At 35.5% G+C, this 18,277-nt stretch overlaps 1 long non-coding RNA gene across 1 annotated transcript in view; it reads left to right on the forward strand.

Moving 5' to 3' along the window:
- LOC101675901 overlaps positions 1-15,912 on the forward strand; it is a 60,590-nt gene extending 44,678 nt beyond the window's left edge. The window contains exons 5-6 of the long non-coding RNA XR_006606943.1: positions 11,221-11,318; positions 11,912-15,912. This is a non-coding gene — a long non-coding RNA (uncharacterized LOC101675901). The remainder of the gene's footprint in view (positions 1-11,220; positions 11,319-11,911) is intronic.
- The last annotated feature ends 2,365 nt before the right edge of the window (positions 15,913-18,277 follow it).

Raw genomic sequence — 18,277 nt, forward strand, 5'->3', positions numbered from 1 at the left:
ACAAACTGAATTTAAAACCCCCTGAAGATAAGAAAAACAATCTTCTTTTTTCTGTGTAAGCAAAGGGTTAACACTGACAAACAATGGCCTAAATGTGTTCATTTATGCATGTGCTTGCATGTCTAGTTGGAAGCACTCTGCCCATGCTCATTTTCCATGTGACCTTTACAAGTAGCTAAGAAAGACGTCTATTGTTTCCTTGCATTTGGTGGGTTTAAAACCATAGTCCCCACAACTGAAAAGGCATGTCGGGAAAGAATGCCGAAAGCAAAGACAGAGCATTCTCCCCCAAGACAAGTCATGTATCAAGTCAGTCACAAGAGAGTGGTTAGAAACTGTACCCATCTCTGTGAGCTACGTCGCGGTTTGATGAGTTCTAAAATAGAGCCTGTGTGCTCTCTTAAACCCATATCCAGGCCCTTACACACACTTTCTATACCATGCAATTTTTCCTTGCAAGCAAAAATGAGGCTTTGGGTCATTCATATGGGCCTACCTGGCTGAACTTGCACTAATGCACACTTCATGTCTCACATATATATAATGTGTTCTATTTACACATACATGTGTTAGAGAGAGAGAGAGCTAGGAGATATATATATATATCAAGCTCATGAGAGGTAGGCCCTGACTGATAAGTAGGCACGTTTTGGCTTTCACATAAACTATTACGGCAGCTAGTTTCCCAAGATGGCCCCAAATAGTTTCCCACAATCCCACTCTTCTATGTACATGCTGCTCCTCTTACCAAGACATGGAGTCTATTTCCCTCCCCTTGAAACCTGGCTGGCCCCAAGACTGCTTTGACCAATAGAAAATGGAAGACTACTTTGGGACTTCTGAGCCCAGACATTAAGAAGGTCTGGCAGGGGCACCTGGGTGGCTCAGTTGTTTAGCATCTGCCTTTGGCTCAGGTCATGGTCCCAGGATCCTGGAATCGAGCCCCGAATTGGGCTCTCTGCTCGGCAGGAAGCCTGCCTCCCTCTCCAATTCCCCCGGCTTGTGTCTCTCTCCCTCTCAAATAAATAATTTTTTTTTAATTTAAAAATATATTAAGAAAAAAAAAAAAAGGAGGTCTGGCAGCTTCTGCTTCCTTCCAGAAGCTTTGAGTTGCCATGCCAGAAGTCTAGGACGTGCTACTGGAGAGAGTGGTCATGGGGACAGGCTCTGAAAACTGAGACACCATGTGGGGAGGGAAGCTACATGGAGAAGCTCCAAGGCCTGAGACACCCATGCCAACCCAGCTGCAGCCCCCACTGCATGAGGAATTACATGAGACACACCAGGCAAGAGGAGAGGAGCCACAAGATACAATAAAATAGTTGTTGTAAGCCATGAAGGTTTGGGGTGGTTTCTTATGCAGTAATCAATAAATGAGACAGTGTTCATTTAAGGGGCAGTTTTTGTCTATCTGGGTAAAATGACAGCTTCAAATTTCACATAGAACACAACTTAAAAGATAAGCATTTGTTGTTCCTCTGTTTTGGGGCAGGAGGAGATGAGTGGGAAATGAACATCAAATAGTTCTTATATGAAAATATTTGAATGAGCTAAGTAGAAACATCTAAATTAAGTTACTTTTAAAATACAAATGATTTGGCAAATAAGAGGGAAGTATTTGGCATGATGTACTTAGGACTTTAGTCCTAAATGAGTTTTGAAGAAGTTCTCATGTGCTTGGTTAACACCTTCTAAACCTAAAGTCTGACCGGTATTTTAGGAATAGACACACCGCCTAATTTTTCTAAAATTATTTATAAAAAAATTTCAAATATATTCAAACTGAACGCAGAAGTATAATAACCTCTCACACATCCAATACTCAGTTTCTACAACTATCAACTTAACCATTTTTGTTTCACCTGTAGTACCCCAAGCTGCCCGACTCCCCTGATTATTTGAAGGACATCTAAGACAATGGTATCAATTCACCCATAAATATTTCTAAGAATTCTTAAATAAAAGATAAAGATTTTTTTAAAACAAAACTATAATACCATTAACATACCTTAAAAAGGGGGGCACCTGGGTGGCTCAGTGGGTTAAGCCTCTGCCTTCGGCTTAGGGTCCTGGGATTGAGCCCCGCATCAGGCTCTCTGCTCAGCAGGGAGCCTGCTTCCTCCCCCACACCCCCACCCCCTATTCTGTCTGCCTCTCTGCCTACTTGTGATCTCTGTCTGTCAAATAAATAAATAAAATCTTTTAAAAAAAAACTTAAAAATCTTTAACAGTGATTTCTTAATAGTATCAAATATTCTACTAGTATTTCAAGGAGTTATTTATTTTTTTTAATTTTTTATTTTTTATAAACATATATTTTTATCCCCAGGGGTACAGGTCTGTGAATCGCCAGGTTTACACACTTCACAGCACTCACCAAAGCACATACCCTCCCCAATGTCCATAACCCCACCCCCTTCTCCCAACCTCCCTCCCCCCAGCAACCCTCAGTTTGTTTTGTGAGATTAAGAGTCACTTATGGTTTGTCTCCCTCCCAATCCCATCTTGATCAAGGAGTTATTTTTTAATTGAGATTCAGATAAGGTCCCTATATTGTTTTTTCTTGACATGTTTCTTCAGAATATATCTCGTCTCTCCTTTTCTCCCTTGCTATTTATTGGTATTGCTCGCTGTTGAGAATATTAGATTGCCTCTCCCATGGTTTTCCTCAATCCAGGTTTTGCTGACTGTATCCCCATGGCCTCCCTGAATACATTCTCCTGTTCCTTGTGATCCTGTAAGTGGTTAATTATTTACCTTTTACCCCTCTGTTTCTAGAAGCTCATTTTATATCATAACTTTCAAATATTTGTCTTGCCTTTCTTATGGTAGATCTTTCCTGTCATGCAAAATTTGTTTATGTTGTTTGTGAATCAATCTTTTCTACCTTTGCTTCTGAGGTTTAAGTCACAGAAAAAGTTTTGTGCACTGTATTTCCTTCTGGTACTTGGAGGGTGTGGTTTTTCACATTTGTATCTCCAATACACTTAAAGTTTATTTGATGTGAAGAATGGACCTAATTTTATCTTTTTGCATAAGGCCATCCAACTTTCATAGGAACACTTTTTATAAGTCCATCTCTTTCCCCACTGATTTGCATATGTAACTGAATCTATTTCTGGATGTTCTATTCCAATGCATGAGTCTGACGGTTTATTGATGTACACAAACCACTCTCTTTGTAATGTGTTTTATTATCAGCTTGTGCTAGCTCCATTCTCTATTTTGTTCTTTTACTGGCTATTCTTGTTTGTTGTTCCAAGTGAACTTTTATTCAACTTGTCTAATTGATTATAAAAAATTTAAAAACCTGATGACATTAAATGTATAAACTAAAGAGAGTTGACAACTTTATAATGTTGAATCATCCATCCAAGAACATAGTATGCCTTTCCATTTGTTCAAGTTTACTTTTGTATTTTGAAGGAAATGCTTATAAATTCTCTTTAAAAGTTTTTTAATATGTCTTGTTACATATACACTAGTTATTCTGCTTTACTTCCCTTTTTTCATTTCATTCTATTCCATGTTATTTTATCTTATTTTTATTTTGTTATTACTTTATCTTATTATTTTACTTTATTGACTATTATAAGTGGAGTCTTCTTTTCCAATATTTATATATTGTTGGAAAGGAATCTAATATATATATGTCCAATTCCTTTCCAACTATATATATATATAATTTTTATGTATAAAAACTATTTTTGTATGCTGATTTTATAATCTATCATTCTATGAAATTATTTTATTATTTATAGTAGTTTTTCCATTGATACCTTTGAACTATTCAGTCCAATATAACCTGTAAAGATAATCTTGCCTTTTCAATTTACTGCTAATTGCCTTCTTCTGTCTAATTCCTTTAGCAGACACCCACAACACAATGTAAAATGGTGGTGAAGGTAGTGAACATCATTGTCTTGTTCCCAACTCTGATTTTTAGAAGGAAAACACCCTATCTTTCTCCATCAAGTAAGAGGTTTTAACACTGAGGTTAATTACCATGTTTTTAAAATATCGAAGATTTCTATTTTGTTGAATGTTTTGTAACATGAAAGAACATTGAATTTTGCCACTCGTCCTTTGTGCAGGTACAGAGATAATTATATTTTCATGACTTCTCTGTATTCCCCAGTATTAAATAAGCTTTTTGTTCTTGGACTAAAGCCTACATGGTAATGATGCATTATTTTTTAATGTGCTGTTAAATTCTGTTTGCTAATATTTTAAGAATTTTTTATCACCATCTATATGTGATATTATTCTGAAATTTTCTCTTTTTGGTGCAGCCCTTGGCCAAATTTAGGAGTCAATATTATCTCATTTTATAAAACAAATTTTAAAATCTTTTTCTTTACGCATATCTTGGTTTAGTTTCATTTGAATCTGGATTATTTTATATTTGAAAGTTTTTGTAGAATTCCCCCATGAACATTTAAGAGTCTGATGCTTTTTTGTAGGAGAGCTCTTTATCTACTTTTCTACTTCTTCTATAATAATCAGCTTATTTTATCTCTATTAAGATCAATTCTGCTATGTCATATTTTCTTGAAAACTCTACTTTTTCATCTAAATTTTCAAATTTATATGTATATGCAAAATAATCTATGATTAATATTCTCTATTGAATAATTTCTTTTACCTTGTCATTTCTAATTTTTTCTTTTTTTATTTAAATTTAATTACCCAACATATAGTAAGTATATCATTAGTTTCAGATCTAGTATTCAATAATTTATCAGTTGAGTATAACACCCAGTGCTCATCACATCCAGTGACTGCCTTAATGCCCACCACAATATTACTTCATTTATTTCTTGATTCCATTAGCCAGTGGTTTGTCTCTTTTGTTGATTTTTAAACAAAGCTTGTTTGTGTTTTGTTTTTGTCTTTGTTTTTAACCTACAGAGCTGTTCCACTTTTTTGTTTTGTTTTGCTTCTATCTAATTAATTTCTGCCTTCATCTATTATCTCCTGCTTTTTGTTATTGATGTTTTAAGTTGAATTTTCCATTTATTTTCTCTTTTCAATTTTTAATCATTGTAGGTTTTTTAAGTCACAAAATTTCCTTTGATAACTGCTTTGACTGTATGCCATAGATTTTAAGTCATATTTTCATTATTCTTATTTCAAAGATTTCTCCAATTTAGTTTTTTATTCCTCTTTTGACCTGAAAGTTAATTAATAGCATTTTTATGGTTGCTATGCTGATTTCTATTTTATTGCACTATGATCAGAGAATTTCATTTGTAATTTTTCTATTCTTTCTAATTGAATGAGGTTTTCTTTGTTGTTTAGACATAGAAAATTTTTGTAAATATTTCACATGCATTTATAAGCAAAGGGCATTCTCTGTTAACTGGATTCAGAATTGAACATTTATCTGTAAACTGTAACTTGATGATTAGGTCATTTAAATTTTCTATATACTATTTTTATCCACTTGATCTATCTTTCAGAGAAATGTGTTAAAACCACTTATTACTGATATATTTTTGTCTATGTTTTCTACTTGTTTTGTTTTTATAAATTTCATTGCTATGTTATTGCAAATATAAACATTAATGACTGCTATATTTTCATTGTGGATTATAGCCTTAAGTATCATAAAATATTCTTTGTCTTTCAATGCTTCAATGTCTGAACACTGCCTTGTCAAACACCAAGATAGCAAGCCCTACTTTTTATTTTTTTTTAATTTTTAGTTTTTTTAAAGGGATTCCTTTTTTTTTTTAAGATTTTATGTATTTATTTTGACAGAGAGAAATCACAAGTAGATGGAGAGGCAGGCAGAGAGAGAGAAAGAGAGGGGGAAACAGGCTCCCTGCTGAGCAGAGAGCCTGATGCGGGACTTGATCCCAGGACCCCGAGATCATGACCTGAGCTGAAGGCAGCAGCTTAACCCACTGAGCCACCCAGGCGCCCAAGCCCTACTTTTTATATCTTTGTTCACCTTCTGACTTTTTTTTTCTTTAGGTATATTGCCTGTATACAACTTACAGTATTAAATTTTGCTGTTAGACAACCTCAGTTTTTATTTATTTTAAAAAGTGAGTTAATCCCATTTATATTTACTGATGTATTCAATGTATTTGACCTTAATTTTTATTGGTGTGTGTGGTGTGTGTGTATGTGCTATATATTCAGTCTTTCAATCTGTGTTCTTGTTGATCCTACCTTTTTTTATGTATCTTTCAGTATTTCAGACACTTTATATTTTTGTTCTAATGATTACTTTAAAGAAAGGTGATGGAAAACTAAGGATTACTAAAGTAATCCTTAGTTTTCCATCACCTTTCTTTTTGTTTTTGTCTATTGGTTCCTTATTCTACACATGATTGAAATTAGCTAGTAAATACTTCTCCCATTCTATTTCTTGAGCATATAAGTTGAAAAAAATTTCCTTTTCTTCCCAATTTAACCTGTAAGTTCATTAAGCAAATTTATTTTATTTATATCAATAGTTTTCTGGTTATCTCCCAAATTCTTTATAATTATACTTATCTACATTGTCAGACTATATAGTCATTATGTATTATAAAATGTCTCCACTACAAATATTATGTAATCTTAATTCACCAGATACTTATTTATATTAAATGCTCTCAACTCTTCCTCTCCAGTCATTTTAGTTGCCTGAAGCTTGTCTTTTAGTGCACCCTTCATAAAGTCTCAAAAATACAAATTCTAAGAGTTTTTTCCATAGTTATAACAGTCTATCTATGACCTTTATTATTAAAGGCCAGTTTGACAAGTTATAATATCTTTTGTTCATATTTCAATTACTAACTCTCTTAAATGTGTTACAATAAAGTTTTTGCTTAGATGGCCAAAGGATTGTCTCTCTCTTTTTTTTTAAGTCCCTAGTTTTAGTGAAATATATATTTGAGTTCATTTTCCCAGGTTTGCAGTATTACCTTTTAATAAGTATTTTTAAGTCAGGAAATTTTTTCTTGAATCATACTTTGGAGTCCTTGTTCTATTCCATTGCCCCGGTTCTTTCTCTGGGTACCCCTATTATATATGTGTTGGATTTCCTCTGTCTGCTTTTATAGGGGTCACCCTCTCTTCAGTCCTTTTAATCCATTTGTTTTTATAATGTCATCTATATTTCTTAAGATGTTTATTTGTTCCTTTTAGTTTAGATTTCATTGCTGAGCTCGATTTTTTTATTTTATTACCAATTCTTCTTAAGTTATGTCATCAATATTTCCAAATCTTATTTTTTTCAATCACCTCATCTCTGAGTTTTTCTAATTCAAATTTGTTGTTCTGTCATATCTATTAGTGACTTCTCCATTTCTTTTGGTTCATTTTGAAATATTAGGTTCAGTTTTTATCAGTCTTGTAGGTCAATCTTAGTGGAATGACTTCATTGTCTTTAGATATATTACTCTACTTCATTTCTTTTTTTTTTTCTTATAATAACTTTATACAGGATGTGACTGTAATCTTTTTCTGTTCCTCATGCTAAAGTGAAATGAGTGTGCTTTATACTTTCATAGCAGTAATGGGAGCTCAAATTTACATTCTAGCACAACCTCTTTTCTTCTTTACCCCCTTCCCCATGAATGATCCCAAATTATGGCTTATGAGATTTGCCTCTTCTGCTCCTCCACCTCACTTTTGGTGGGACCTTCTATTTCCATGCCCCTATGGTCTCCATCTTATTCAATTTGAGTACCACTTCCAGAATCTCAATACAGGGCTCTGTTCTGAAAGTGAGCTTCACTTAGTTAGTTTCAAGAGTTCACAGAGCCAGAGAGTTAGAGCATCATCTGATCTTACCATGGCCTCATTGCACCCACCAAGAACTGAGTCCTCCAACACCACCTCTGAGAATCAGTTGAGCCCCTGTGAATAGCAATGGTGATATGGAGGTTCTCCAGTACCCAGGTCCAAAATGAGTCTCAATGTCTTCCCTCTGCTTCTTGCACAATTTTGGTGATAACATCTGACATTTTGCTGTCAGGGTTTTGTCCCTATATGCACATGTATTAGGACACTGGTTTTATTTTCTTTGTTGTAGGTTTCATCTTTGCAGTCTTGATTTTGCTACTTTGCCTGTGCTTACTGGAGAATTCAGGGATAGTCATAAATTATATTGCCACCTCCTGCCATCTCCCCAGAATTCTTATTTCCCTAATTTCATACATAACAGATCTTGAAAATAAAGTCACTTTCTTCTATACAGGTTATATCTCATCTCTGTATCTATGAGACAGCTAAGGAATAATAAAAGCTTAGAAGATAATAAAATTTTAAATAAAACATGCAATGAAAGGACTGTAAGTTAAATTTTTCTAGACATTTTTGAGTAGTCTAGGTGCACAGACATACATTCTGTGGGGGCTCAATGAATGCTAATGGTATTAAATTCTTTATTTTTCTATTTGGTCATTCTTTATAATTGCTTTTGATTTTCTATAACTGACACTCTAGCTTTTTTGTCATAGAACAGCAACTTTTCCTAGTATACAATGTGAGATAGTCTATTCAGTCATTGGTAATAGTTTCCTTTAGATATATGGCTTAGATTTGTTTTAGGATTAAATGGTTAAGATATATAATGTATTTAGAACAGTTAACAGAAGTTATCCCTGGAACATGGTAGATAATATATAAATGTTAGTTACTATTATTATAATTATTATTTGTATTTTTTTATCAAGAACACATGTCCCAGCTCTTCCCCACTTGGCCTTCTACTATAGTGCTGGAAAAGGTAGTGAACTGTGTGTTACATAGAATATTACATAGAATATTACTTTTGTGTAATATTTTAAAATATTGTATTCAAAACCAATTCTATTATTGATCAAAATAAAAATTTAGGAAACCAAATTAAGGGAAAAGAAGATTTCACTAGTTCATTGTAGTTCTCTGACAGTGAATCCAAAGTACTTCTCTGTCACTGTGTTTACCTATTCTCCCATTCTTTTCCTTCTCACCATACTGTCCCAAGAATTATCAAAACCTGGAGTCCACTCTCAAAGATACCATACTCAAGCATGATATTCATGTCAGGTGTACACTTAAGCATAATTATTTTTGCCCCAAAGAAAAGAATGGATAGAAGGAAAACAGAAGAAGACTTTTGGTTATGTTGTTTAAAAAAAAAAAAATGGAATGTCCTTCTACTGATGTCTGCAGTTTACTTCAAACTTTTCATATAATCAATGTAATATAATGTTCAGCCAGCTAAAGCTTTAATTCTAAAGATGGTTGCTACTATGATATCCAGAATGCAGAGTTCATGGTAGTCACCTACATTACATCAGAAAAGATCATACTCCAGGGTATCTATTCTAAGTCCTTCAGTTACCAGCATCTCAGTGAACAAGCTACTTTGCTAATTAGCATCCATAATGTCAAAAATGGGTTCTATTGGTTAAACTGATGACTGACTATTGAGCATAATGAATATTACAAACAGGCTTTCATTGGTGACATTAGAAATACCAAGATATGTAAACTGACCACAGCAGTTCAAAGACATTTGCATGAATGGAGTTTGAAAATCGAACAAATCCTGCAACCTGGATGATAGAAAAAATGCCTAGTTCTAGTCATTGGTTTAAGAGGAGTTCTGATTTCATGTTACCTACTAGAGGGCACAAAATTCTGACCCTGGAATATTATGCCTGCTTAGAGTAAATCTTTCTTTCTTTTCTTTTCTTTTTTTTTTTTTTTTAAGATTTTATTTATTTATTTGACAGAGAGAGATCACATGTAGGCAGAGAGGCAGGCAGAGAGAGAGGAAGGGAAGCAGGCTCCCTGCTGAGCAGAGAGCCCGATGGGGGCTCAATCCCAGGATCACCACCTGAGCCCAAGGCAGAGGCTTTAACCCACTGAGCCACCCAGGCATCCCCTAGAGTAAATCTTTCATACAAGATGGGGTCAGAGTGCCAAGAGAAGAGCTTAGACTTCATCAAACTTATAGAACAGGTTATAAGAACTCTTTTGTGCCTGCTTGCTTGTTAATGAAAGTGCAATCAGTGTCTGCAGGAAGAATCTCTTATGAGACTTATTTTTATTCTTATATTATAGCCATGTAGGAAGTTTGTGGGTCAGTAGCTAATCCTGGCCACCTCAAATTTCTTTGGTAGCTATTACCACCTACCAAAAAACAAATAAACAAATAAGACAAAAATACCAGGTGTTATAAATTAATCAAAGTACTACTTTCGGAACTGGTGAGTTGCTGTCATTCAAGGAATTCAAGAAGACAATCTTGACAAAGTTTTGACTACTAGAAGGATATCAGAGAATTGTCAAATTCACTTTTTAAAAAAAAGACTTCTTTAGAGTAATGTTAGGTTTACAGAATAACTGAAACATAGTATAGAGAATTCCTATATACCCCACATCCAATATCTCCATATTATTAACATCTTACATTAGTATAATACATTTGTTACAATTAATGAACCAACTTTGATACATTATTAGTAATCAGTTATTGATACATTACTGATATATTACTAATAACTAAAGTTCATAGTCCATTCTGTAACTTCAGAAGGAAGTCACTGTGCAGATCATGCCTAAGGAGTGAGAGCTATGTTCTCCCTTCTTGAGATGGAGGTAATATCTACATGAGTTATTTGGAATTCTTCTCCATAGAGTCAAAATGTCTTTTAATTTGAGCTTTTATGATACTGTGAATTAGCTTTAGGAATCCCATCACCTCCCCAGATGTTCTTCCTAGTTTTAAATGATCTGAAATATGTTCTAAGTCTTCTAGGTAATTATCAGTGACATATAGATTTAATACTTCACCAATCACCTTGATTGTCAGACAAAATATTAAAAAGTCAAAGAAATGGCTAATAGTTTAACATAATGTAAACACTTTTTGTCTATTATTGATTTCCTGGGTGTGAGAACAGCATCATTACTAAAAGATATATGTGGAGTATTCCCCCAAAAGCAATCAGATTCTGAGGAAAACAATTCTATAACACTCTTGCTTGTTTACTGCAAAGAAATATAAGCCATCCAAAGACAAAAATAGAAAGAAATCAGCAAGTGGTATTTTCTTCTGTTTTTGTTTTAGGAACAAGAACTCAACTATGATAATTCCATAAATTTCCAGCACTTAAGAAAACATACTAAACTACTAATTTAGAGGCAGAAACCCAGTATTTAACCATAGAGACACAAGTTGGTACAATAACTTGATGTTCTATAAATATCTCTCCCTTTTTGCTCCAGGACTGTCACATGAGGGCTCTCCATGAGAGCAGTATGGAGGAGATCAAAGGTCAAGAGTCCAATCATGAATTCCCAAGGGAGGAGACAAGATCCTGAAGGTTTGGAGTTTGCTGCTGTCTATTACATGCCAAAAAGACACCAAAAGCAAGAGGATAAAGTCTGAATAAGCAGAAGAATGTTATTTTCAGAGAAATGATTATTTTCAGAGAAATGATTATTTTAGACCTGAACTTAAATATTCTCATTGCCCTCGAGAAGAGGCTTAAGTTAAAATAATTCTTTATGGTCTCAAAAATATATTCATACATCAACCATTCATAATCAGGCATGGTGACTGGATAAAATTAGGATTAAAAAGATAGTTATTGTGCTTTCCTTCACCTATTTAAAGCACTTCTTGTCCTTTGCTCTAACTTAAGGATAGAAAGAACATTTTTTTAAAATGATTGACTATTTTAGCTAAAAATAGAAAAACTATGGTATATTTGGCAACATACGTATATATACATATGTATTGACAATAAGTGGATCTTTATTGCCTACTTCAAGGTAAGTTCAGGTATGGCAGTGAAGTATTATAATAATAACATCTCCATTGAGCAGCTCTTCACAATTTAAAAAATATTTTGTCATTTATTATATGTATATTCAACTTTACAGATCATAAAAAGATGTTACTATTATTTTACAGATAAGGAGATATTTTACAGATAAGGAGACAGGCTTGAAGAGATTAAGTGACTTGTTCAAGTTTTCGGAATTGGAACCCCAGCTCAACAGGAAATCAGCTCTTGAATTCTCTCATCCTGGAACTTTTTTACCGCACCATTTTTCTTTTCCTTGTATGTGTGTAAACTTAGATTGTCCCCGTCAAAGTTTGGTCATCCTTGTGTTGAGGTCCTGAACCTGGTTCATTAAAGATGAGTGGATATATGTATGATTATACATCCATGTACACATATATACACATGCCTCCCTTTAACATATTATGACATCCCTTCCCAAAAAGCACGAAGAATCATTCCATCTTCTCTATATCAGCCAAAATGTTGATAATCTTTAAATGGCTCATATTAGGAAACTGGAAGTTTCTGTTTAATTTCAAATATAAATAATATAATACTGAAAATGTTTTTTTTTTTTTTTTTAAGACATACTATGCCCCAGCCCCCATATACTGTTGTGACTTTGTGGGGACTGCTAAACTTCCCCTTCATGGCTTCTACCAATGAACCTAAGTTTCTTCCTCCTGACTAAGGAAAAATAAAATTGAAAGTAGAGACCACTTACCTGAACACGGACCTGGCATTTATGCTTGGCTTGACGCATTAAAAGTGGCGTCCAGAAATACCAAACTACAGCAAACATTCTTTATTAAGGCAAGTCAGAAAATTCTCAATCCACAACTTGTTTTCCAAAATATCTAAAAGTCAGGAAGGTTTGTAACATGCAAAATGATGGTGGGAATTAAAGTAATTTTCCAGATAATTTAAATTAAAAAGCTTCCTTCCCCTCATTTTGCTATGGCATTTTGGCCCAAATTAGCCAGGTGGTTGACTCCATTCTGCACCTAACTTTGGAAATGTAAAAGCCCCTACCTTTGTAAGTGATGATGCACGTCAACACTAAGCCGTGAACCACATTTCTGACTAAACCAGCACAAATTTCCCTGGCATAAATGTTCAGCAACGTTCCTTCCCTGAAAAGAACAATCTCTCAGTCTCTCCAGCTTTTTTGCTGAGTCATCAGAGAAAGTCTTGGTGAAAAATACCTTATTGGGTCATCTTGTCCATAAACTTACACACATAATAACACTTCCTGTGGCTTACTCCCCCCATATGTTGCCTGAGTTTGCATGACTCCAACTCGAGATTCTACCTTGTCCTCGGGGACTCCTTTACAATTTAATATTCCTTATTGTCTGTATTTGCTGAGGGCTGTTGACTGTTTTCTTCATTTCTCATCATGACTCTTTGCCCTACTCTCCTGACACCTTTACTAGGATTTATATTTCTTCCTTGTTCTCAGCTAGATAGTAACAGCAGCTAATCATTAATGAACAATTACTACGGAGTTAACATTTTCAAAGTACGTTAAATATATGAATGCCTTTAATCCTCACAACAACTGTCTTGGGTGGCTGGGTACAATTATGATTCACATTTTATAAGTCGTGAAGTTGAGACACAGGAGGATTAAGGCTGCACGATTAGTAAAAAGCAGATCCAGGACTTGGAGCTCTGCCACCCAGCTCCAGAGACCATGCTGTAACCAACCACGCCTTTGGGCTGCATCAACAGACTCCATTGTCTGTTTGGCTCATCTGGATGCCACACGTAAAATTTTTCCTTGTAAATGAATGCCTCTACCATCTTCTGTTGCAGGGAGTAGAAAAATCATCCTTCAGTTCATTCTACCGTGTAATGATTAAAAGGCTGGTCTTGTCAACTGGATCCTCTTTATACATGCCATAGTTGTAAAATCTGGTCTTCTGAGCCTCACTTTCAGAAAGTCTTCCTTAAAGGATAATAATAACAAACCAACCATACTCCTTCTTTATCCCAAATCCTCAAGAAAATTTGATAGGCCACTTGGCCACTGTGATTATTTCCCCCAAATCTGTCAAGTCTTAAAGGTAATTTTATGTTTCCCATTAAGACTATTTCTAAGCCTTTATTCCAAACCATGGTTCTCTCTGTCTCTTAAGCCAAGTTTTCCATATTAATAATAATAATATCTAGCATCAACTCAAACTTAAAATGTTCCAGGCATTCTTCAAACTGATTTACAGGAATTATAAACACTTCAACCCTATGAGATAGGCAATATTATTATTATTATATTATTATTATCATATGCATGTTATATATATATATGAAAGTGAGGCATAGAAGGTTAAATAACTAGCCAAAAGGCACACAGCTGGTAATCGGTAGACCACTATCTTCTGTTAATACTTGGGGCTCCACCAGCATACTTCTCACTAACTACTTACTGTGACAGAGAGGGTAGTACTCACCAAATGTTCCATATGCTCCTCTACACTTCCCAGGTGCCTACAGTTAGGCAGGTCTATGTAACTAGTTATAATCAATTGGGTGTGAGAGGAAACAATGTGTAAAACTAAGGGTCATTGTGCATATGCAACCACGTGTTGAGATGGTGGCATCATAAAATGAAGGGAACTCAGAGAAGAAATGCTCAGGAGGATTGCCTGAACTGCACTGGATTTTATGTAACAAAAAATGAGCTGCTCTTCTATTATATCATGGAATACAGACATCTACCTTATTAGTGCAATATAACATAGTAACATAATGTTACTCTAGTGCATTGATCTTCTTCCTCTTTCTCTGAGGCTATAATTTTATATCTGGATTTTTAGTTATCAGAATCTGATCTTATTGGGAAGGAAGAGATTCAAAGAATTTCTAATTTCTACCAGCAATCAATAGGATCACTGAGTTAATGAAAATGAAAGAAATACTTTAAATGGTGGCTTACATATAGATAGTAAGACTTCTATGAATACCTAATCCCTAAATCCTATTAATAGTACTTTAACCAATTCATAAAAGCCCCCAATATATTATATTTCATGTTCAAAACTCAAATATCCTGATTCAACAAATCATGTTCTAAGTACTGACCATAGGCATTGAGTTCAAAGCAGAAAGAACAATCAAGAAGAGGAAAGCATGGGTTTGAGTTCTTCCTAGCTAAATTATAGAGTATAAAAAGTTCTGCAGAGCCAAAAGGAGAGGTTCTTGCATACAAAAATAGGTAACTTGGAACATCTCCTATAGGCAGTAAAAACTACTGAAGGTTTCTGAGCAGAAGGGTGTAAGAGCTGAGCTTCAAAAAAACCTAACTTAAAAGCTAAGCGTAAAATAAATTCCTCAGAGGGATGGGAGGCTAAGAGCCCAGTGGAGACACTATTGTTAGCCTGAGACCAGGGAGAGGCAGCAATGAGAGAAGGGAAGGCTTGCAGAGATAGGGAAAATCACCCAGATTTTTGTATGCATTCAGATGTGGCCAAGAGTGAAAGGGAAGGAACAGAGATTCCTTTGAGATTTAGAACCTGGATGACAGATGGGATGTTGGGTCCCTGAATACACAAAGAATACAAGAGAAGAAGCATGTGGGGAGAGGAAAAGCTATATATTCAGCTTTATCATCCTATCAAGTCATTCAATGTACATTTAAACATACTACCTTTCACTAAAATGTTAGAAAGCTTCCTGTAGAGATGTCAGTATTGTGTCCTCAGAAAAGTTATTGTGTGTTCTTTTTCTCCCTTCCTGGAATTTGCTCTCTTCTGCTCTAATAAGCTTTCTTATCAGGCCAGGCCTAACTCCAGTGGCAATTCCTCCTTAGAGCCAAAACTTACCACCCCACATCTATTCCATCGAAACCATTTATTAACAGTATCCCTCCTACTGGCACTTATCCACACGTGTACCACACATCTGGATTACAAGTCTCTAAAAGACAGAAAAATGTATGCTTCTTTTTATGCCTTAACTTCATCACAATTCCATCATGATTATGTGCATAAAGAGATAAGCTGCTGCTATGATGAGGGGAGGGAGGTGGTTATTATTTATAATGTTTGAGCCACAGCATTCCTATGCCCAATAAAACACACACCCAATATTTAACAAATATTAAAATTTAAGCACTGTTAAAATATCTCTACTATGTGTAATTTGTTACAATTATTGAAAAACACATTTTAAGGTAATATAACAGATTGATGCAAAACAGATGGTCTCTCCATTGTTGACCAAAATACCAGTAACCCTACTCATGTATTTGAACAGTTGAGGATGAGGAATAGCCATCAAAGAATAGGTTTAAGAGATGGTAACATGGACACAGAGAGAACTTTTCTTAAAATTTCAGCATTACCAAAAAGCAAGTTTCTGCTTCCCATACCCAGATTCTCAGTCCTTTTTTTCTGAACTCTCAGAAATGCTTACATTACCTAAGAGATCATATGAAGCATATCGCACACAATTTGAAACTTTGGGTAAATATATTTATCTTCTCTCTCCTTGGCTAAAAAAATGAAATGCAAAAGTGAACTAAGCAATCTGAATGACAATGAAAAAACAAAGTTGCTCTGGAAGCCAATGCCAGCTTTCCTCTGAGACAGGACTCAGACTCTCCACTTCTCCCTGCAAACCATCTAAAATCAGGCTGAGAGCCCATTTTTAAATTCACTCAGGAGAGCCAAAGGGTTAAGAGATGATCCAGAAAGCATAACACAGCATTTCAAATCACTCTATTTCCAGTTTGAAGCACAGTGTTTATTACGCAGACTTCTTTTTTCTCTTCTTGCTCTCCTTCCCTCAACTCAAAAGACATTCTCCTTTTTTTAATAAAAAGAAACAAATCCCTATCTTAATCACACAACTAGCACGAAAATGAACTCAATGAATAAAGTTGTCAAAAGGGATAAATGATAGGATTCCCTCTTAGCCAACTTTTCTGTCTAAAATTAGACTGCCTTTCAGGATTTACTGCCGTTATTAAGTGAACATCCTTTTGACGATAAAGCAGTGCTTCTTGGATGTAGAGTGCTGTGGAACACAGGCTCAAGTGCTCAGTGATGTATGACTTTGATGGACTCCAGGGATCTTAATGTTTCAATGCTATCGTCTGTTCTTTGTTCACCAGACAAAGACACTGCCGTGGAATATACAGTTCAAGACCAGCACTTGGGGAAGGATGAGTGTAAGGACGTAGAATACCTTGTTTTTGCCATGCTAACATGATGAATTACAGTGTATTAAGAAAGTGTTGACACATGTGGGAATAAGCTTTTGACAGGCTTGCCAGCAATTAAGGCACATCGTATGTAAAGTCACTACAAAACATTGCAGTCTCGTTCTTTGTTCAGGGTCTTCTGCCAAGGGGTGTTATTCATAAGCTTGATGGAAAATACTTGTATCTCCAAAATCTCTGTGGTTCACTGGGTGATGAGGGCAAGAAGGAAGAGAGATTGGGTTTTATGAAAGCTTTCAGTGTTCCTGCAGCTAGGTACAGTAATGATTATCCTACTGCTCCAGAGGGCTGCAGATTTTCAAGATAAATTACCTAAAATGGGACAGGGACATAACAGAATTTAGGAGATGTTTGGGAAAGTCAGAAAAGTTCCTCCTCTCCATTCCTTCCCTGACCATTTATCCTGACTGCTCCTAACTTGAAAAGTTCAATGGAAAAACCAAGTACTGCATAATAGTGTTTCATGTCACATTCCTTAAGCCCACCTGGCTCCTCATTCTTGGCTACTGCCAAGAAAATGGGCTCCCTATTTGTGATAACAACCAAGTAGATCTAGAGCTTACAAACCCAAAGCCTATAACCAGGCTTCAGGCTGGAGCCAACAACCTTTGTCCAGACCCTTCACACTTGGCTTCCAACAATCAGCACGATCTCATTCCCCAGTCCAGTGCAGATCTCAGCATCCAGCTCCCAGCCAGCAGCCATAAGGAACGGCATATCTTAGTTACCTCTCCTGCTATCCAACAAGATTTAGGACATTTATGATTTGCAAGGGCTGTATTGCATGTAGTCTGGCACTTCTAAACCTTATTTTTCCTAATAAATTGTTTTATTGAGTGATAAGAAATAGAATTGACATCCAGGCCAGGTGTAATGGAAATTCTTAGAATTGTACATCACTAAGAACCAAACTGAACCTCTCATTCCCTAAGAAGGGTTGAACTGAAGAGTTCATGTAAACAATAGTCTCATACTGAGTAATTTTCACTAGAGAGCTATTATTCCAAATTGCATCTCAGTGAAGGACAGATACTCAAACTGGATACCAGGCAAACACAGAGGTGACGTGCAGGTTCTCCCCTACACCCAAAGGGCCAAAACCCAGATGGAGGTGGGGATGGGCTTGCATTTGCCTCAGTTTACCCTGTCAGAGAGACCATTGGCTTCTACTTCCTTGGCTGCTGAAATGAGCCAAAATGTCAGAACTCTCTACTACATACACTGTGAGCCTCTGACAATGGTTTGACCCTGCTACACATTAAAGTCA

Source organism: Mustela putorius, unplaced genomic scaffold (genome assembly GCF_011764305.1).
Source record: "Mustela putorius furo isolate JIRA1106 unplaced genomic scaffold, ASM1176430v1.1 tig00000461_pilon_pilon_pilon, whole genome shotgun sequence".
NCBI classification, from domain to species: Eukaryota; Metazoa; Chordata; class Mammalia; order Carnivora; family Mustelidae; genus Mustela; species Mustela putorius.